The sequence below is a fragment of the Macaca thibetana genome, chromosome X (genome assembly GCF_024542745.1).
Source record: "Macaca thibetana thibetana isolate TM-01 chromosome X, ASM2454274v1, whole genome shotgun sequence".
In the NCBI taxonomy this organism is placed as follows: Eukaryota; Metazoa; Chordata; class Mammalia; order Primates; family Cercopithecidae; genus Macaca; species Macaca thibetana.
In genome coordinates, this window is record NC_065598.1 from 56,369,563 (window position 1) to 56,391,402 (window position 21,840).

General features: G+C 45.2%; 1 protein-coding gene across 2 annotated transcripts in view; it reads left to right on the top strand.

Moving 5' to 3' along the window:
• The window catches only part of NBDY (negative regulator of P-body association), a 106,150-nt gene extending 85,304 nt beyond the window's left edge, over window positions 1-20,846 (top strand). For both annotated transcript variants that reach the window (XR_007722710.1, XM_050777130.1), the window contains one exon: window positions 20,599-20,846. The gene's annotated coding sequence lies outside the window, so the exon portion shown is untranslated. The remainder of the gene's footprint in view (window positions 1-20,598) is intronic.
• Window positions 20,847-21,840: the final 994 nt, after the last annotated feature.

The following is a 21,840-nucleotide window of genomic DNA, read 5'->3' on the forward strand; positions in this document are numbered from 1 at the left end:
AAACCGGAGGCTGTAGGGCACAAGCACTGGGGAAAGCCCAGGAGCGCAAAAGAGAGGGTGGTGTGGGACCCCAGACTCAAGCCGGACGGGAGAGGAACTCCTCGCTGGCCCTTGGCCTGGGCTCCTTCCCAGGATGGCGCCCTGGCTCCACAGCTGTATGTAAGAAAGGGCAGTCGGGGCGGCCCGCCATGGCTTCCCCTGGCAGTCTCCAGGAACTGCCAGACATGGGTCGCCCCACACTCAGCGCTCCGAAACTTTTTTTATTTCCCAGACGGGATAGAGGCTTTCTGGGCCCCCTGTGGCCCCAGCCAAGGGCATCCCGGAACTGCCCCCAAAAGAGACCAGAGCAAACGGCCCCATTCTCTGGCTGTCAGCGGCCAGTGGCTTCCCTTATGCGTATCTCAAAATGGCTGCCGGGGCAGCTCCACCCTGTGGGCTGACTGGTCTTCGGGGATGCCTGGCTGATCTGTCTCGGGGCCTCTAGAGTAGCTGCTTCTCCAAGGGGTCCCAGTGGCGGGTACGCTTCGTTCTAGGGCTCTAAACCCCGGTCGGGGAAACCCTGGCTTAGAGAGAGTCCACCCAGCCCCGGCAGTCCTCGCTCTTCTGGGTGCCTGGCAGAAGGCAAGTGTCCCTGCAGCCTGCTGTCATGTTCAGAAACACCTTCCGCTGGATGGCACTGTGGCTCCACAAATGGCGGTCGGGTCTTTTCCTTCCCCCACCTTGCCTTGGTCTTTCTCCATTTGCTGCCAACATAATAAAATAAACACAAAAAACACAAGTCAAAGAAACAAATTGGCCAAGGAGCACCCACCTCATCTACAGCAGGGCAGGCCACGTATGTGGTCACTTTGGGAAACCTGCAACAGTAGGAGGGTTCTCTGCCTCCCCTCTTCCCTCTGGATTCTTCTCCTGGGCAGGGTTCCCGGTGAACCAGAGAACCTGAAGAAATTCCACCCTTTAGGGCTGTGGCATGGTGGGGGTAGGTCGCACTGCGGGCAGTGCGAGGGGGTACAGGGGGAGGGATATGTGGATGTGTGGGTCTGCATGCGGGCCGCGGCAGATTCCTCTAGGAATCTGCACAGGCCGCCTGAGCAAGAGACCAGGCTGCATGCTTGTGCGCACCACACTTGTCCCTAGGTAGCACTCTTCCTCTTGGGGAAGCGACCAAAGTTGGATGGAAAGCAGCCAGGTCCAGCAGGCATCCGCACATTGTTGACCCATCGAGCTGCAGGGAGTCGGGCCGGGTGTTTCTTGGGATGGGACTGGAGGGGACGGAGTCCTGGCCGAGGCCTTCAGCTACCTCTCTCTCTCTGGAACCCAGGCACTCATCCGTGCACAGGGTTAGGAGGAGCATTCCGGGTGGGTTTCAGAGGTGGCTCTCCTGGAGAGAGAGCCTCTTGGCATATCTGACGGAGCATGCGTGCTCCCTGGAAGGTGGTGGCTCACCACTTAGTTGCCAGGCATCTTGGTCATTCTACCCAAGTGCATGGGTAGCCAGGGCCCCGACTGCCCCCTTTCTCCTGGGCCCCGTCTGATTTCCTGTGCTGCGTGTGGAGGTGGAGGTTGAGCCTTGAGTGTTTTGGGGGGAGAAGGGGCTTGTGGGCGGGGGGGTGGGGTGCTGTGCTTTGCTTTGATGGAGTGCTCACTGGGCTCTCAAGCTAAACTCTGGTGCTTGCCGGATATTCGGCCGGGAAAACGCAGGAGACGGTCAAGGACAAATTCCGCCGCCCCTTTAGGGTCTCCAGGCAGACAGAAGAAAGCCTGAGGCGGGCCATCATACGGTGCCTACGTTGGGATGCGAAGCCGCGACCGCGTTGCGCTAAAGGTTACATATGCTACTCAGGCCGCTGGGTGCCTGGGCAGCAGCATGGAACACAACGCTCTCCGAATATTGCAAGTGTTTTCTGTCTTTGCTCGTTACAAATCTTCCTGGATGTGTAGGGCAGGCCCAATCCTGTTGCGGAGATTACTTGTCTCTAGGCAGCAGTCTTTCTCTTGTGGAAGGCATAAAATCTTAGATGCAAAGCAGCCAGTTCCAACAGGTATCCACACATTGTTAACCCATTCAGCTGCAGGGATTAGGGCTGGATGTTTCTTGCGACGGGACTGGATGAGATGGACTGAGGCCTTCAGCGACTTCTGTCACTGGAGCCCAGGCACACATTTGTGCCCAGAAGTGGTAGGGGTATTTCCGGCGAAGTTCTGAGTTGACTGTTCTGGAGAGAAAGCCACTTGGCATGTCTGATGGAGCATGCATGCTTACTGAAACATGGTGGTTCACCAGTTTGTTGTTTTGGCATCTTGGTCATTCTGTCAAAGTGCATGCGTAGCTATGGCGCAGTCTGTGCTCGCTTTCACCTGGGCCCCATCTGTTTTCCTGTGCTGCGTGTGGAAGGAGAGGTTTCACATGGAGTGTTTTAATTGGTGATTGGGCAACTGTGCCTTGGTTTGATACAGAGCTCTCTGGGGTCCTCAAGTTAAACTCTGGTGGTTGCTGGATATTCATCCAGAAAAATGAATGAGACAGTCGAGGACAAATTATTCCTGCCGTTTAGGGTCTCCATTCAGACATAAGAAAGCCTGACCTGGGCTATCATACAGAGCCCATGATGGGATGCAAAGCCATGACCGTGTTGCTCTAAAGGTTACATAATCTATCCATGCCGCTCGGTTTCTGGGCAGCAGCTTGGATCACAGTGCTCTCTGAATACTGCAACTGTTCTCTGTCGTTGCTTGTTACAAATCTTTCTGGATGTGTAGGCTGCACTGGGAACAGACAGAGTTTCATAGGACAGAAAATTTACCCCATGGGTAATGATTCCCACCATCAGATGTGTGTGAATCACTCTCACAAGAGGAAGGTCAATCTCGTGTGTGGGCCTGCACTCTCTGTGCATTATATGGAGAAGACTCACATGACCATGGAACAGGCATCACCCCGTTTCTTTCAATTGTCAACAAATGTAGGTCCTTTTTTCATATGTAGGTAGCATCGTGGGGTGCCTCTGGCCCTTCCTAGGGAAAACATGAGAAGAAAAGAATGCAGGAAGATCTGGACTGTGTCTTTAGGATTGGCATTGAGACTCTGAGTTTCAGAGGTTCTCATTTTTAACCTTTAACTCTCTTCATGTCTGAAGTTTTTCCTGTCTTCGTCTGTGCTTGTATAGGTCCTCAGGCACATCCATGTATCCCTACCCATACTCACAAGTGTCTGCCCAGACACCTTTATTCACACCTGTGTCTGGTCTTCTAGGCTGCTCTCAGTGGGCAGTTTTTCAGGTTTCCGGTTCCCTCTTCATCTTTCTTGTCCCTTTCTGTCTGACTTCCCAGTATTTGCTGGCATAATGTTCAGGATGGGGTTGGGGTGTGGGCAGCGGGGACCAGGGCAGCCCCCTGGCCTAACAGGCCTCTGTGCGGACGCGGTGGAGATCTGGGCTTATGGGACTGACTCTTTCTCCTGGCTGATGGCCCCCTCTGTGAGCCCACAGGAGGCCACTTGGGCTGCCAGCTGTCCACCTGAGGCACACTGCATTCCAGTTCACTCTCAACCTCATTGCTCACTCTGATTCTTTGTGTACTTTTGGAGGTTTTCTCCCTTCACTTTGTTTTTCGTTACTCTCTTTACTTTTCATCCACTTTTGTTTGGGGAGGTCACGATCAGCCTGGAAGTCAGGGTCGACTGGGCTAGGGAACACCCTTAGGGAAAACAGACTTATTTTTCCTAAGGAAATTAGAAGGACCCCAGCTGATCCCTGCAAGGAGTGATTGACATTTGCTTCCCCTTTCTGCCCTCTCTCCATATTGCTATTTGTGGCCGATTATCTCTTTTCCCTGATGTACATTTCCTCCCCGTTTTTCATCTTCCTCTCTTTTGGGGGGTCCTTCCCCGCCTTGGCCTTGTAGGCTTGGGGCTCAGTGGTTCCTTGCAATCTGCTGATGACATCCTCAGGGCACTGTTCAGCCTGCACCTGTGTCCTCTGTAGCTCCTGCAGGCCTATTTGTGGATCAAAGCTTTTGATCACATTCAGGAAAGATCCCATTGACAAGAAGCTTCTCGGTTGTGTGTCCTTTAAGTGGGATGTGACCGGTGGCTCCCTGACACTCGTTGTGTACGTCTTCACACATTCAGGCCCCCTGAACTAGATCCTTCAGGAGAGATACAGTGGCATGGACCTCCCACTTTCTATTATTTTTCTCCTTCTGGTTCTTCTTCTCTTCTTACTCCTGCTCCTCTTCTTTATTCTTTCTCCTCTCCTCCTCCTCCTTCTTCTTTCTTCCCCTTTTCCTTCCCCTTCCCCTCCTTCTCCTCCTTCTCCTTCTTCTTCCTCTTCCTCTTCTTCTCTCTTTCTTCTTTCCTTTTCCTCCTCCCCCCCTCCTCCTCCTTCTCTTCCTCCTCCTTCTTCTTTTCTTTTTCTCCTTTTTCTTTTCTTTTTCTCCTTCTTCTTTTCTTTTTCTCCTTCTTTTTCTTTCTCTCCTTCTTCTTTTCTATTTCTCCTTCTACATCTTTTTTCTACTTTTCTTTTTCTTCTACTACTTGTTCTTCTTTCTTTCTTTTCTTTTCTTTTCTTTTTTTTAAATTTTTTTTTCACTTTCGGATTTCTGCTTGCAAGTGTTCTAGCAGATTGCTTCTTCTCCTTCGTGATGGGGGATGTCCCTCTTCAGCTCTAGGCCTCAAGAAAGGCTTCACTTTTCTTCCTAAAAGAACAGCGATTAAGGTCACCAGTTCAGTCCTTCTTTTCCACCAAAAAGCTGCCCTCGTGTTACTTTTAAGTGAAATGTCATGGCAAACACACCCTGTACCTAGTACCTTATCGCCCACCGTTCTTTCCTGTTCTCCTTGTGGACTCTCTAAATGTGTAATCCTGAGTCAGTAGGAGCCTCAGCAATTCGTTATGTTGTTCCCCCATTGCCTTTCCTTCTAGTCAAGTCAGGTGAACAAAACGATATGTATTTCAGTGTGTACAGTCAGCCTGTCTGTGCCACATGCCAATTTGCCCACTCTCACTCACACAAGCAGGAACCCACAGACCACAGACACAGAACACATGCACGCACTCACAAGAAACCCCACAACCAGAAATGAAATCACAAATCCATACACACATGGAGATACACGCAGATGCAGACACAAACACACATGCGGGCACACCGACACACAAAGTCGCACATACACAACACAGACAAATAAACAGGTAACCTCACTTGGGCACAGGGGTTCGGGTTCAAGCATTCTCACACTTAGAGCTAAACAAACATACAAAGCCACAGCATGAGACTGCATGCACTCTCTCATACAAGCTCTCAATCGCTGACAAGCAATGGGCCATGGGCAAGCATTTCTGGCTTCAGGCCTGGGTCCTCATGCCGTTGATTGGGCAACTTGGCTTTCTCCTGAAAATGAATGTGGGCATTCTTTTATCAGAAAGGCCACAGCAGTGGATGTGAAACTGGAGTGTCCTGGGTCAACCTGCTTAAAAACGGACTCCCCTTTCAGGTAGAGGCAGAGAGTCCTGTTGGGAGCCTTAGCCCTTTGTGATGTCATGGGAATCTGTAGTGCGTGGTGGCCTTTTTGAGTCCCTCTAAGCCACCATCCTCCCACCCCTGACTATGTAAAAGCCAGGACAGCCTGTGCAGCGTCAGACTTGTGTGAGTTGCTGAGTGTGCTCTCTAAGGGATGCGCCTGCCTCAGGTCCTGTGGCTCCTGGTTGAACAGTCTGCCCATTCTGGTGACCTCCATCTGCCAGTCCAAGGAGGTAAACTCTACCTAGAGCTCCAGCCTTCGGGAGGACCCCTAGTTCTGCAGTAAAACCTTGTGTAAGCCAGCTGAGTGACCAGCCCCTTGTCCTGGAACAGCAGCCCTTTAATCCCAAGTCTCTTGTGGTGTCCCAGTGCCCATGATTATGTGTCATTTGTCTTTTACTTTCTGTAGGAGCAGGAGACGTGAAACCTGTAGAAGGCCAAAGGAAGGGCAAAGACTGTCTGTCTAAACAGGATTCCCTCAGGGTCTCCAGCCTACTGGTCCTTGGTCATTGGGACCTGTGAGTTTGGTGGTCAACCTGGGACCAGGTGGCTGGTTCTTTCCTCTCCTCCCTGTCTTTTTCTCTTTCTCCTTCATATTTGCTTTTCTCACATTGGAAAAGACAGAGGCCTTCAGAGTGGAGGAGCAGGGTTACAATTGTACTTGGCATTTGTGGAGCCATACTGCCATCAAGTGGAAATCGTTTCTGGAAATGGGAGGCACCTGATCTCATGTGCTGAGGAAAGTTCAGGAGTGCCAGACAGATGTTGGTGTGGGGCCCCCAAGTCTGAAACTGAGAGAACTCCTGTCTGGCCCATGGTCTATGCTCATTCCCAGGATAGAGCCCTGGCTCCACAGCTCTCTTTGTAAGAATGGACAGGCAGTGGCGGCCCACCATGGGTTCCCCTGGCAGCCCCCAGAGACTACTTGGCATGAGTTGCCCCACCCCAACATCCCAAAACTTCTTTGTTCCCAGGGAGGATAGGGTGCCTCTTGCCCCTGCGTGGTCCCAGCCAAGGGCACCCCTGAACCCTCCACAAAAGAGACCAGAGTAAATGGCCCCAGTCTCAGCCATCAGTGAACAGTGGTTTTTCTTAAAACCCATTTCAAGATGGGGAAACTCCGCCCACTGGGCTGACTGGTCTTGGGGCTGCCAGACTGTTCTGTCCCCGGGCCTCTAGATTAGCTGCTTCTTCACAGAGTTCCAATAGCAGGTACACTTCTTTAAGGGCTCTGAACCCCGGTGGGGAAAACCCTGGCTTGGGCCTAGTCTACCCAGCCCAGCACATCCACACTGATATCTGTGCCTGGAAGAAGGCAAGTGTACTTGCAACCTGTTGTCATGTTAAGAAACACCTTCCGCTGGATGGCACTGTGGCTCCATAAATGTCAATCACCCCTTTTCCTTCCTCCACTTTGCCTTTCTTTCCTTCCTTTTGCTGCCAACCAAACAAAACAAACACCAAAAAACAAAGAAACAAAGAAACTGCCCTAGGAGCACCCACCTTATCTTCAGCAGGGCTCCCCACCTATGTGGTTACTTTGGGGAAACTTGTAACAGTAGGAGTGATCTCTGCCTCTCTCCTACCTTCTGGATTCTTCTCTGGGCAGGGGGTCCCAGTAATCCAGAGGAGCCACTTTTGCTGTGGATTTGTAGCACTGGGGGCAGTGTGAGCGGGTACGGTGGGAGGGGTGTGTGGGTGTTTAGGCCTGTGTGTGGGCCACTGCAGATTCTTCTATGAATCTGCACAGGCCTCCTCAGAAGGAGACCGGTGCCTGCCTAGGGAAAACATAGGAAGAAAAGAATGCAGGAAGATCTGGACCATGTCCTTAGAGGTGGCAAGGTGACTCTGAGTGTCAGAAGTCCTCATTTTTAACATTTAACTCCCATCCCATCTAACTTTTTTCCTGTCTTCATCTGTGCTTCTATATGTTCTCACGCACATACTTGTATCCCCAGTACTCACTAAAAGGTGTCTGCCTAGGCATCTCCATTCACACTCAGCTCCCCACATCTAGGTAACTCTCAATGGGCAGGGTTCTTCAGATTCCCAGTTTTCTCTTGTTCATTTTTGTTCTCCCTTTCTGTCTGGCTTCCCAATATTTGCTGGTGGAATGTGTGGGATGGTGTGGGGGTGGAGGCAGTGGGGAGCAGGGCAGTCTGTTGACTCCACTGGCTTCTGTGTGGACCCAGTACAAACCCTGGCCCAGGGGTCTGATGCTTTTTTCTGGCAGGTGACTCTTCTTGTATGATGGCACAAAAGGCCATTTGGGCAGCCACCTTTCCACCTGGGACACCCAGCATTTCTGTTCACTCTCATCCTCATTGCGTACCCTGATTCTTTGTGTACTTTTGTAGTTTTTCTTCCTTCACTTTTTTCTTCTTCACTGTCTTTGCTTTTCATCAATTTCTGGTTTGGGGAGGTCAGGATCAGCCTGCAAAATCAGGGTCGGGTGGGCACAGGAATGCCCTTAGGGAGAGTAAGCCTTTTCCTAAGGAAATCAGAAGGACCCTGGCTGATCCCTGGGGGTGTAAGTAGCATCCTCCTCCCCTATCTTCCTTCTCTCAGTATTGCCATACGTGGCTCATTACCTCCTTTCTCTGGTATCCATTTCCTCCCCGTTTTTCATCTCTCCTCCCACCCATTTCTGGGGTACTTCCCTGCCTAGGCCTTGTAGACTAGAAGCTCGTGGCCCCTTGCAGTGCGATGACATCTGGAGGGCTTGGCTCAGCCTGCACCTCTGTCCTCTGTAGCTTCTCTAAGCCTACTTGTAGATCAAAGCCCTTGATACCACTCGGAAGAGAACCCATCAACAAGAAGTTTCTTGGTGTTCTGTCATTTCACCGGGACATCACTGGTTTCTCCTTGCCACTTGTTGTGTATGTCACCATGCAGTGAGACACCCCTGAACTAGATCCTTCAGGACAGCTCCTGTGGCATGAAGCTGCCACTTCTTGTTCTTGTTGTCTTTCTGGTTCTTCTTCCTCTTCCTCCTCTTTTTTCTTTGTCTTTTTCTTCTCCTTCTTCTCTTTCTCCTTCTCCTTCTCATTTTTCTCCTCTTTCTTCTTATTCTCTTTTTCCTTTTACTTTTGGCTCTTGGCGGGTCAAGCATTACGCTGAGACTGCTTCTTCCTCTGCTCCTGGTGATGCAGGATGCCCCTTTGCAGAATGAAAGTGAGAAAGGCCTCACTTTTGTTCTTAAAGGAGCAGAGATGAAGGCCACCAGTTCAGTCCCTCTGGTGCTCCACAAAGATGCCCATGTGTTACTTTTCATGAAATGTCACCATGAACCCACTCCTTAACCTGTTCTTCGTGGCTCACCGTTCTTTCCTATTCTCTTTGTGGATGCTCTAAAGGTGTAATCCTGAGCCAGTAGAAGCCTCAGCATGTTGTCCCCCTTTGCCTTTTCTTTCAATCCAGCCATGTGAACACAACGATCCAGATTTCAGTGTGTACAGGCAGGCTGTCTCTCCCACGTGCCCATTTGCCCACTCTCACTCACACAGGCAGGTACCCAGAGACAACAGACACAGACACAATCACAGGCGCTCAAAGGGAACCCCCCAACAACCACAAATATAATCACAAACACACATGCACAGGGAGATACACAGACACAAACACATACACTAACACATGCACACACACACGCACAAACTCATAGACACACATGCACACACACACACACAAATCCTCACACAGGCACAGGGTCATGGGCCCAAGCATTCTCCCACACAGATGCACACACACATGCGTCGCCACAGGCACGAGACTGCCCACGAACTCTCCCATAAAGGCTGTCTGTCGGCCACAGGCAATGGGTTATGGGTGAGGATTCGTGGCTCCAGGCCTGGGTCACTATACTGTTGATTGGGCAACTAGGGCCTTCTCCTGCGAATGAATGCGGAAGTCTGTTATCAGATAAGCCCCAGCAGCCAGTGTGAAACTGGAGCCTCCTGGGTCAACCTGTTTAAAAAGGGACCACACTTTGGGTAGAGGCAGAGAGTCCCCTTGGGACCCTTGGCCCTCTGTGATGCCATGGGAATCTGTGTTGCATGGTGGCCTTCACCAGCTCCCCTAAACCACCCTCCTGTCACCCCATTCCCCCTCACACCCCGTGTGAAAGCCAGGGCAGCCTGCACAGAGTCCAACTTGAGTCAGTTGCTGAGTATCCCCTCCGAAGGAGACTCCTGCCACATGCCTTGTGACTGCCTGTTGAGTCATTCGCCGGTTTTGGTGACCTCCATGTGCCAGCCCAAGGTGGTAAACTCTACCTGGAGCTCCTGGCCCTGGGAGAGCCACCAGTCCTGCAGCAAAACCTTGGTTAATTCAACTGGGTGACCAGCACCTTGTCCTGGGGCGGCAGCCCCATGATCCCAGTCTTCCTGTGGTTTCCCAGTGGCCATGATTACGTATCATTTGTCTTCTATTTTTTTGCATGAGCATGAGCCATGAAACCTGGAGAGCGCCAAAGGAAAAGCAAAGGCTGGCTGCATAAAGAGGATTCCCGCAGTGTCTCGGGCCTACTGGTCCTAGGTCATAGGGTCCCTTAAGTTTGGTGGTCAACCTGAGACCAGGTGGCTGGTTCCCTTTTGTCCTCCTTGTCTTTTTTTGTTTCTCTTTCCCTTTTCTTTTTTCACATTGGAAAGGGTGGAGGCTGTCGGACTGCAGGGGCAGAGTTAAGCTTGTAGTTCGTGTTTGTAGAGCCATACTGCCATCGAGCGGAATCTGTTTCTGGAAACTGGAGGCAGCTGGGCACTAGTGCTGGAGAAATCCCGGGAGCACGAAAGAGATGGTGGCGGCGTGGGGCCCCCAGGCTGAAGCCGGACGAGAGAGGAACTCCTGGCTGGCCCTTTGCCTTTTCTCATTACCAGGATGGCGCCCGGGCTCCACAGCCCTCTCCGAAAAAAGGGCAGGAAGGGGCGGCCCTCCATGGGTTCCCCTGTCCATCTCCAGGAATTGCCGGGCAGGAGTCGTCCCGCGCACAGCACCCCAAAGCTCCTTGGTTCACTGGGAGGACAGGGGACCTCTGGCCCCAGCGTGATTCCAGGCAAGAGCACCCCAGAACTCCCCACAAAAGAGACCCGTGTAAGCGACCCCAGTCTCAGCCGTCACTAGTCAGTGGCTTCCCTTAAGCCCACCTCAAGATGGCTGCCGGGGCACCTCCGCCGCCTGAGCTGACTGGTCTTGGGGCTGCCTGGCTGCTCTGTCCCTGGGCCTCTAGATTAGCTGCTTCTCCATGGGGTCCAAATGGCAGGCAGACTTCCTTCAAGGGCTGGGAACCACGAAGGGGGAAACCCTGGCTTAGTCAGAGTCCACCCAACCCGACATATTCTCGCTGAAGTCTGTGCCTGTCAGAAGGCAAGTGTTCCTGCAGCCTGTCGTGTTCAGAAACAACTGCCTCTGGATGGCAGTGTGGCTCCAGAAATGGCAGTCACTTATTTCCCTTGCCTTTCTCTTTCCCCTTTTGCTTCCAACAAAACAAAACAAACAACAATCAAATAAAATAAAACAAAAAGAAAAGAAACAAAGAAACCGGCCAAGGAGCACTCACCTCACCTACAGCAGGACTCCCCACCTACCTGGTCTCTTTGGGGAAACCCGCAACAATCAAAAGGCTCTCTGCCTCCCTCCTTCCCTCTGGATTCTCGGGCAGTGGTCCCAGTGAATTAGAGGAGCCTATCCTCAAGAAATCCCACCCTTGGGACTGTGGTATGGTGGGGATAGGTCACACTGGGGGCAGTGTGAAGGTACAGTGGAAGGGGTGTGTGAGTGCGTGGGCTGCTTGTGGGCCACTGCTGATTGCTTCTCTGAATTTGCACAAGCCTCATAAGGAGACCAGGCTGCCTGCTTGTGCGCAGCACACTTGTCAATAGGCAGCACACTCTTTCTTGGGGAAGAGACAAAAGCTTGGATCAAAGCAGCCAGGTCCAACAGGTGTCCATAGATTGTTGAACCTTCTAGCAGAAGGGAGTCGGGCAGGGTGTCTGTATTCTCTGATGGTAGTTTGTATTTCTGTGGGATCAGTGGTGATATCCCCTTTATCATTTTTTTATTGCATCTATTTGATTCTTCTCTCTTTTCTTCATTAGGCTGGCTAGCAGTCTATCTATTTTTCTGATCTTTTCAAAAAACCGGCTCTTGGATGCATTGATTATTTTTTGACGGGTTTTTCCTGTCTCTGTATTCTTCAGTTCTGATCTGATCCTAGTTATTTCTTGCCTTCTGCTAGATTTTGAATTTGTTTGCTTCTGCTTCTCTGTTTCTTTTAAATGTGATGTTATGGTGTTGATTTTAGATCTCTCCTGCTTTCTCTTGTGGGCATTTAGTGCTATAAATTTCCCTCTACACACTGCTTTAAACGTGTCCCTGAGATTCTGGTACGTTGTGTCTTTGCTTTCATTCGTTCAAAGAACATCTTTATTTCTGCTTTCATTTCATTATTTACCAAGTAGTTATTCAGATGCAGATTGTTCTGTTTTCATGTAGTTGTACAGTTTTGAGTGAGTTTCTTAATCCTGAGTTATAATTTAATTCACTGTGGTCTTTGAGACTGTTTGTTATAGTTTCCGTTTTGCATTTGCTGAGGAGTGTTTTACTTCCAACTGTGTGGTCAGTTTTAGAATAAGTGCAATGTGCTGCTGAGAAGAATGTATATTCCATTGATTTGAGGTGGAGAGTTCTGTAGATGTCTATTAAGTTCACTTGGTCCAGAGCTGAGTTCAAGTCCTGGATATCCTTGTAAATTTTCTTTCTCATTGATCTGTCTGATACTGACAGTGGGGTGTTAAAGTCTCCCACTATTTTTGTGTGGGAGTGTAAGTCTCTTTGTAGGTCTCTAAGAACTTGCTTTATGAATCTTGGTGCTCCTGTATTGGGTGCACATATATTTAGTATAGTTAGCTCTTCTTGTTGCATTGATTTCTTTACCATTATGTAATGTCCTTCTTTGTCTCTTTTGATCTTTGCTCATGTAAACTCTGTCTTATCAGAGACTAGGATTGCTTTTTTTTTTTGCTTTTTTTCCCTGCTTTATTTTGCTTTCCATTTGCTTCATAAATATTCCTCCATCCCTTTATGTTGAGCCTATGTGTGTCTTTGCACATGGGATGGGTCTCCTGAATACAGCACAGCAATGGGTCCTGACTCTTTATCCAATTTGCCAGTCTGTGTCTTTTCTTTGGGGCATTTAGCCCGTTTTCATTTAAGGTTAATATTATTGTGTGTGCATTTAATCCTGTCATTATGATGCTAGCTGGTTATTTTGCCTGTTAATTGATGCAGTTTCTTCAGCATGTTGATAGTCTTTACAATTTAACATTGTTTTGCAGTGGCTGGTACTGGTTGATCCTTTCCATGTTTCGTGCTTCCTTCAGGAGCTCTTGTAAGGCAGGCCTGGTGGTGACAAAATCTCTCAGCATTTGCTTGTCTGTAAAGGATTTTATTTCTCCTTTGCTTATGAAACTTAGTTTGGCTGAATATGAAATTTTGGGTTGAAAATTCTTTTCTTTAAGAAAGTTGAATATTGGCCCCACTCTTTTCTGGCTTGTAGGATTTCTCCCGAGAGATCTGCTATTATTCTGATTGTCTTCCCTTTGTGGCTAACCCAACCTTTCTCTCTGTCTGCCCTTAATATTTTTTCCTTCATTTCAACCTTGGTGAATCTGATGATTATGTGTCTTGGGGTTGCTCTTCTCAAGGAGTATCTTTTTGGTGTTTTCTGTATTTTCTGAATATGAATGTTCACCTGCCTTGTTAGGTTGGGGAAGTTCTCCTGGGTAATATCGTGAAGAATCTTTTCCAACTTGGTTCCATTCTCCCCGTCACTTTCAGGTGCACAAATCAAATGAAGTTTTGGTCTTTTCACATAGTCCCATATTTCTTGGAGGCTTTGCTCATTTCTTTGGTCTCTTTTTTCTCTAATTTTGTCTTCTTGCTTTATTTCATTGAGTTGATCTTCAATCTGTGATATCCTTTCTTCTGCTTGATTGATTCAGCTATTTATACCTGTGTATGCTTCACAAAGTTCTCGTGCTGTGTTTTTCAGTGCCATTAGGTCCTTTATCTTCCTCTCTAAACTGGTTATTCTAGTTAGCAATTCATGTAATCTTTTTTCATCTAAACTAACTTCCTTGCATTGGGTTAGAACATGTTCCTTTAGCTTGGAGGAGTTTGTTAGTACTCACCTTTTCTTTTCTTTTTTTTTTTTTTTTTGAGATGGAGTCTCACTCTGTCGCCCAGGCTGGAGTGCAGTGACCAGATCTCAGCTCACTGCAAGCTCTGCCTCCCGGGTTTACGCCATTCTCCTGCCTCAGCCTCCCGGATAGCTGGGACTACAGGCTCCTGCCACCTCACCCGGCTAGTTTTTTGTATTTTTTAGTAGAGACGGGGTTTCACCGTGTTAGCCAGGATGGTCTCGATCTCCTGACCTCGTGATCCACCCGTCTCGGCCTCCCAAAGTGCTGGGATTACAGGCTTGAGCCACTGTGCCCGGCCTTACTCACCTTTTCAAGCCTACTTCTGCTAATTTTTCCAAATCATTCTCAGTTTTGTTCCTTTGCTGGCGAGGAGTTGTGATTCTTTGGAGAAGAAATGTTCTGGTTTTTGGAATTTTCAGCATTTTTGTGCTGGTTTCTCCCCGTCCTCATGGATTTATCTACCTTTGGTCTTTGAAGTTGGTGACCATCAGCTGAGGTCTCTGATTGAATGTCCTTTTTGTTGATGTTGATACTATTCCTTTATGTTTGTTAGTTTCTCTTCTAACAATCTGGCCCCTCTGCTGCAGGTCTGCTGGAATTTTCTGGAGGTCCACTCCAGACCCTGTTTGCCTGGGTATCACTAGTGGAGGCTGCAGACCAGCAAAGATTGCTGCCTGTTCTTTCCTCTGGAACCTTTGTCCCAAAAGGACACCTGCCAGATGCCAGCCAGAGCTCTTCTGTATGAGGTATCTGTCGGCCCCTGCTGGGAGGTGTCTCCCAGTCAGGATACACGAGTGTCAGGGACTCACTTGAGGAGCCAGTCTGTCCATTATCAGAGCTTGAATGTTGTGGTGGGAGATCTGCTGCTCTAGTCAGAAGTACCAGGCAGGGATGTTTACGTCTGCTGAAGCTGCACCCCCAACTGCCCCTTCCCCCAGGTGCTCTGTCCCAAGGAGGTGGGGTTTTATTTATAAGTCCCTGACTGTGGCTGCTGCCTTTCTTTCAGAGATGCCCTGTGCAGAGAGGAGGGAATCTGGAGAGGCAGGTTGGCCGCAGTGGCCTTGCTGAGCTGCGGTGGGCTCCACCCAGTTCAAACTTCCTGGCAGCTTTGTTTACACTGTGAGGGTAAAACCGCCTACTTAAGCCTCAGCAATGGCAGATGCCCCTCCCCCCACCAAGCTCCAGCATCCCAAGTCAAACTCAGACTGGTGTGCTAGCAGCGAGAATTTCAAGCCAGTAGATCTTAGCTTGCTGGGTTCCATGGGGTTGGGACCCGCCGAGCCAGACCAGTTGGCCCCCTGGCTTCAGCCTCCTTTCCAGGGGAGTGAATGGTTTTGTCTGACTGGACTTCTGGGTGCCACTGGGGTATGGAAAAAAAAAAAAAAAAAAAACCACTTCTGTGGCTAGCTTGGTGTCTGCCCAAATGGCCATCCAGTTTTGTGCTGGAAACCCAGGGTCCTGGTGGCATGGGTACCGGAGTGTATCTCCTGGTCTGCGGGTTGTGAAGACCATGGGAAAAGTGCAGTATCTGGGCTGGAGTGCATGGTACAGTCCCTAATGGCTTCCCTTGGCTAGAAGAGGGAATTCCCTGATGCCTTGCACTTCCCTGGTGAGGTGACACCCCCACCCTGCTTTGGCTCACCCTCCTTAGGCTGCACCCACAGTCCAACCAGTCCCAGTGAGATGAAGCTGGTACCTCAGTTTGAAATGCAGAAATCACCTATCTTCTGCGTTGATCTCGCTGGGAGCTGCAGACTGGAGCTGTTCCTATTCCGCCATCTTGCCAGCCTCCCACTTTTTTTTTTATCTTCACTGTCTTTACTTTTAGTCCACTTGTGGTTTGCGGAGGGTTGAATGGGCACGGACACATCACCAGGGAGAACTTGCTTACTTTTCCTAAGAAAATTAGATGGACCCTGTCTGACCCCTGAAGTGCATAATCAGAATCTCCCTCCTCTTTCTGCCCTCTCTCCCTATTTGCCATAGGTGGCTGATTACCTCTTTTTTGGGGGGTCTGGTTTCTCCCCCTTTTCATCTCTCCTCCCATTTCCAGGGTCCTTCCCTACCTTGGCTTGTGTACTAGGGACTTGGTGGCCACTTGAAGTGTGCTGATGACATTCAAAGGGCAAGATTTTGCCTGCACCTTTGTTCTCTTTTGCTCCTGCAGGCCTACTTGTGGATCAGAGCCCTTGATCCCACTCAGAAAGGACCCCATCGATGAGAAGCTTTTCAGTGGTGTGTCTTTTCACCTGGATGTCACTCGTGTTTCTTTGCCACTTGTTGTGTATGTCATCATGCAGTGATACACCCCTGAACTAGATCCTTCAGGACAGCTGTGGTGGCATGAAGCTGCCACTTGTTCTTTTTCTCCTTCTATTTCTTTGTTCTTCTTCTTCCTTTTTCCTTTCACTTTCAGCTCTCTGCGGGACAAATGTTCTATCCAGACTGCTGCTTCTTCCGCTCATTGGTGATGGGAGTGTCCCCTTGCAGCACCAGGCCTGGAGGGAGGCTTCCCTTTCATTCTTAAAGGAGCAGAGATGAAAGTCACCAGTTCAGTTTCTCTGGTGAACAATGAGAACAGTTGGACACAGGGTGGGGAACATCACACACCGAGGCCTGTTGTGGGGTAGGGGTAGGGGGGGAGGGATAGCATTAGGAGATATACCTAATGTAAATGACGAGTTAACGGGTGCAGCACACCAACATGGCACATGTATACATATGTAACAAATCTACACGTTGTGCACATGTACCCTAGAACTTAAAGTATTAAAAAAAAAAAAAAAAGAGAGAAAGAGAGAGCCACCCAGGTGTTACTTTTAAGTTCAATATCATCGTGAATTCATGAATTTTCCAGTACCTCTTGGCTCGTTGTTTGTCCCCATTCTCCTTGTGGACTCTGTAAATGTCCAATCCTGAGCCAGTGGGAGCCTTGGCAAGTTGTGTCCTGTTGCCTTTCTTTCCAGTCCAGCCATGTGAACACAACAACGATTCACATTTCAGTGTGTACAGGCAGGCTGTCTCTGCCACGTGCCCATTTGCCCACTCTCACTCATACAGGCAGACGCCCACAGACCACAGACAGAGACACACACACACGCACTCTGAAGGGACTCCACACCCCGAAACGTAACCACAAACACACAAGCAGAGACACAAGAAACCTCACACGGGGCACAAGGGTGTCGGCCCAAGTGTTCCCCCACACAGACATGCACGTAAACACACCACCACTGGCATAAGACTGCCCACAAACTCTCCCATACAGGCTCCGAATCACCACTTGCGATGGGCATGCTTTTCTGTCTCCAAGACTGGGTCATCATGCCATTGATGGGGTAACTTGGGCCTTCCTTTGAGAATGAATGCAGGAAGTCTGTTATCAGATAGGCCCCAGCAGTGGGTGTGAAACTGGAACTTCCTTGGTCAAACTGCTTAAAAACTTACACTCAGAAAGGATCCCATTGTCACAAAGCTTCTTGGTTGTGTGTTTTCTCGTGGGGATGTCGCTGGTGTCTCTTTGCCACTCCTGTTCATTGTCATTGCTTCTTCTCAGTCTGATTCTTTCGTCTTTCTTTTTTGTTTTTCTTTTTTTACGTTCACTGCTTTACATTGATCTTAACATAATTGGTATCAGTTTCAGTTTTTTTTCTTTCGTGTTTTTCAATTTCTTCTTTTACTATTTTATTTAGTACTTTCAGATTGTAATCGATTTTTGTATTTTCTTTCTATCATTTTTTCTGGACCAAAGGTAGTCATTTTAGGTGATGAATTTTTCTTCCCAGTGGTGGATTCATAGTGATATTTTATCTTCTTTAATTTCGTGGTTTTTGAGTCTTTTTTTATTGAGTTGTTTTTTAGTGGTTACTGAATGGCTTTATTGAGTGTTATATGAAATATTTTTCTCCATTTATTTTACTCTAACTTTTTTTTCATGGCTTTTCAGGGCATTTAAGGAACTTAGTTTTATTAAAGTTGATTATGTATCAATGAGGGATTATTAAGTTTTTATTTTGGAAAGATCATTTCTCTTTTGCATTGTATGTTTTAATTTTCTTTTGCTTATTGTTTAAGTGACCCAAGTTATGAACCACATTATTATTATTATTATTATTATTTTGAGAAGGAGTCTCACTCTATTGCCCAGGCTGGAGTGCAGTGGTGTGACCTCGACTCACTGCAACCTCCATCTCCCAGGTTCAACCGATTCTCCTGTGTCAGGCTCCTGAGTAGCTGGGACTACAGGTGCATGCCACCATGTCCAGCTGATTTTTTTGTACTTTTAGTAGAGATGGGGCTTCACCATGTTGGCCAGGATGGCCTCCATCTCTTCACCTCGTGATCTGCTCACCTCGGCCTCCCAAAGTGCTGGGATTGCAGGCGTGAACCACTGCAAGTGACGAACCACATCTTTTCTTTTGCTGTTCACCTTAGACTCTTGATCATATTTTGGGGTATTTCTTTTTTTTTAATTTGATCAAATGTGATAGTAAGAAATGTCATATTTTATGTGTCATTAATAGCTAATAGAGAATATATTTTTGTAATATATATTTAACCTTTACCTCATTCTATAATACTTTTTATATTTCTGTCTTATCTTATACACAATTTTTACTACATTGAGAAATTTATTCTTAAAGTAGTGATAAATCAACTCATTTTAATATAAATTCATGATTTTATAGATTATATGACTTGGCTTAAATAGATCTTTCTGAGAAATCAGGAAAGTTTGAAAATCATCAATAAATTATGCTTTGATAATGAAAATATTTTAATAAAAATGCTAAAAACACTTAATTTTAAACCAAAACACAGTATAGCATCTGGTAAAGAGATTTAAACCTATGTTGCAAAGATTATTAAAATCATTCATATACAATGACCCTTTATAGAGATTCATTTAAATGAAATTTTATTTTTCTGCATCAAAATGAGGAGATAATCATGACTAAGAAATTTTGGATTACTAAGTTCTTAAAAAATTGTTCACTTTTATAATTCTATTAAGGTACAATAAATCAAACATATGCCATATTTTCTTTATCTTTTGTAGAAATTTAAAGTATGACAACACGCTCCTGTTATGATTGGTGTTTGAAAAATTGTTTACTACAACATTTGAAATAGTAATCCACAAATTGTTTAACTTTTTTATTATACCAGCTGAGAATATATTTGCATAGTTGTGAAAACAATTGGAAACTGTCTCAGTTCTGTTCATTTTGAGAAATACTATGTTTTGGTGGACCCATCTGGTGGAATTTTGTGCAGATATTTTAAAAATATTTAAGTTTATGTGGTTACTATGAGATATTATTAAATAAATAAAACATGTCTGGAGTAATGTGTATAATACAAACTTATTTTGTGTAACAACACACAGAAAGAGTTACATGTTGGTAAGTATATATGTCTTTGATTGGTTATGGAAAAAATTATTAGGCATTTATTCCATACTTTTAACATCTTTTAACTTCCACAGATTTAGAATTGTTTTTCTGGAAGAAATTGTTAATTTTCTCTTTTATACATTTTATATTGCTTTCCTCATTTTAATGCCTTTGTATTATATTTCTAAATACAATTTTCTTTTATAAAACATGCAAATTTTATATGAAGAAAAACATCATAAGTAAACTTAAAGACTATATACAGTATGGTTCCATTTAAAAGACAGTTAATGGATGTCATTAATTCTTAGAATATATAATACACTTTTTTATGTTAATACAGAAACAAAGCCTGATAGAAATATAGTCAAAGAACAGGCAATTCATAGAAGACAAAAAATATATGGCCAATAATAATAATAAATATAGTTGACTTTAATATTAGGTCATCATATTTGCCACAATCGAAAGTCTCCAGAATTCTCAGTTTTAGAAAGGATTTGGTTAAATATCTATACTCTATAAAATTATACATTTCTAAAGTATTTTATCTGTATCATAATTTTAATGTTTGTAAGTTTTGACTTGTGTTTTATTTGTAGAATATATGGAAATAATTCTACAGATGAACAAATTGGCTTTATTGTTTGTAATAAAAATGTTGCAATCATATTAAATATCTTTCAACAGAATGATTTTAAAATTATACTGTAATACAATGCAATATTTTGAAACCATTGAAATATTGAGACTGATCTATTTTTATATTAAAAATTTATTAAGACATTTATAAAAATAAAAACAAATTGCAGAAGTGCATGCTAGGATGATCTAATTTATATTATAAACTCCAAATCTAAATTATTATATAATTATAAATACTATGTGTGTGTACATTTAAATAGAAATAAAAAGGTCTAGAAAGAAGTGATACCTATGTTTTCTTATGGAAATAGGAGAAAGACTGAGGAATGGTAAAAGTTCAGCAGTAAGAAGAATTCTGTCTATGTTGTTTGAATTATATACAGTTAGATTTTATTCATGTATTTATTCATGTATTATTTGTGTAAATAAATAAATATAAAATTTCCAAGGAATATAGCAGTTTGTCAAGGGGCTATGAGGGAACAATAAGCCTGACTGATCAGTTTTGGAAGCCTAATAAAACACGAGTAACAGCAGTAGACATCCCTGTACTTTTTGGGGGAGAAATATGCCTAGGATAATAGAAACATCCAGTCCACCTAACACATAAATTATTTTGCATTCAAATACATTAGATACCAACAAGATGCAGGTTATCAGCATTGTATGCCTTTGATTTAATATTTATTAAGCACTCATCGAATAATTTTGCATTCTCTTTAACCTGCTTAATAGGGAAAGTGGGGTGTTTTCTGCTCGACAGACATATCTGACCTGTATGATCATGGAATTTCTCATTATAAGTCAATAAACTTTTGTTCTCTTTCTGTATCTTTCAGTCTTATGAACAAGCATGATTTCACTTCCTGAATTTCGATGAATTATAAGACATGGGCAAGATCGGGTTGTAAGACCTCTGCGATTTAAGGCCATGGCCTGGATCATGGTGAACTTACCAAAGCAAATAATGCCTGTGAGATGGTCCTGCAGCAGCCAACCAGTGCGCTCTTTTGGTGACATCCAGTTCTTGTTGTATAACTTTATATTCCTATAAATCCATTAAGGCCCCAATAAAGTTTGTCTCTAAGTGCTGTGTTAAATCTATATGACTACATGTAGTAAATTGTGAAATTTAAGTAAATATTTTATAAGAACTCCATATATATAAAGCTTTACTAAAATTGGTGTTGAAATATGACCTTCTTCCTACATTTTTTCATTTATTTATGTCTATTTGTTCATTTATTTCAGTGAAAAATACAAGAAAAGAGAGGAAGGTCAAATCCAAGAAAAGAATTAGGTTTCCAGTACACTTTCTTTACCTTGCTGTCAATTTTTTCATGGAATCTACATCTTTTTATGCTAATCCTCATCATATTATTTTACATCTTAACTATTTTTTTCTTACTAAAATGGTTAGTGGTCTTGTTTTTTTATAATTTTCTACTTTCCTTCTAAAATGCTTAGTATTGAACAGATAGACTATCCTAATTAAAAACAGTAATAAATATTATAGTGAAAAAATACAAGTAAATTGGAAAAACATTAGATAGCAGCTTTCAATATTTTTTCAGGAATTAGAGGGTTATAGAAAAAAATTTATAGACTATAATAATTACCAGGGATATAAAAAATAAAACTTCTACCTCCGAATTGTAATAAAAGATAAACAGATTCAAAAGCATATATTATATCTGAAAATGTCGGATAAACTTGGCCTATAAATTAAAATATAAAATAATAATACAATTTGTTCAAATAAGTAATTAAAGCTGACATTATAAAATGAATATTTAGGGAGATTGTGAAACCTGAATATTTTACACAGTCCTCTGAAATTAGTCCCTAGTGTCAGAATTAAAGAATCTGAAAAATCACAAATGGAGGTATGGTGACATTTACGTATATTCTAGAGTTATGTTATGCACACTTAATAAATTATAGACAATTATTTTAAAGATAGTATAATATTACTAATCACACATTAGAGTTTTAAAACTTTTGAGCCAGCCTGAACATCACAAACAGTAATCACAGACTTCTTTAAACTGACATCTGGTGAAAGGCATTTTATGCATCAG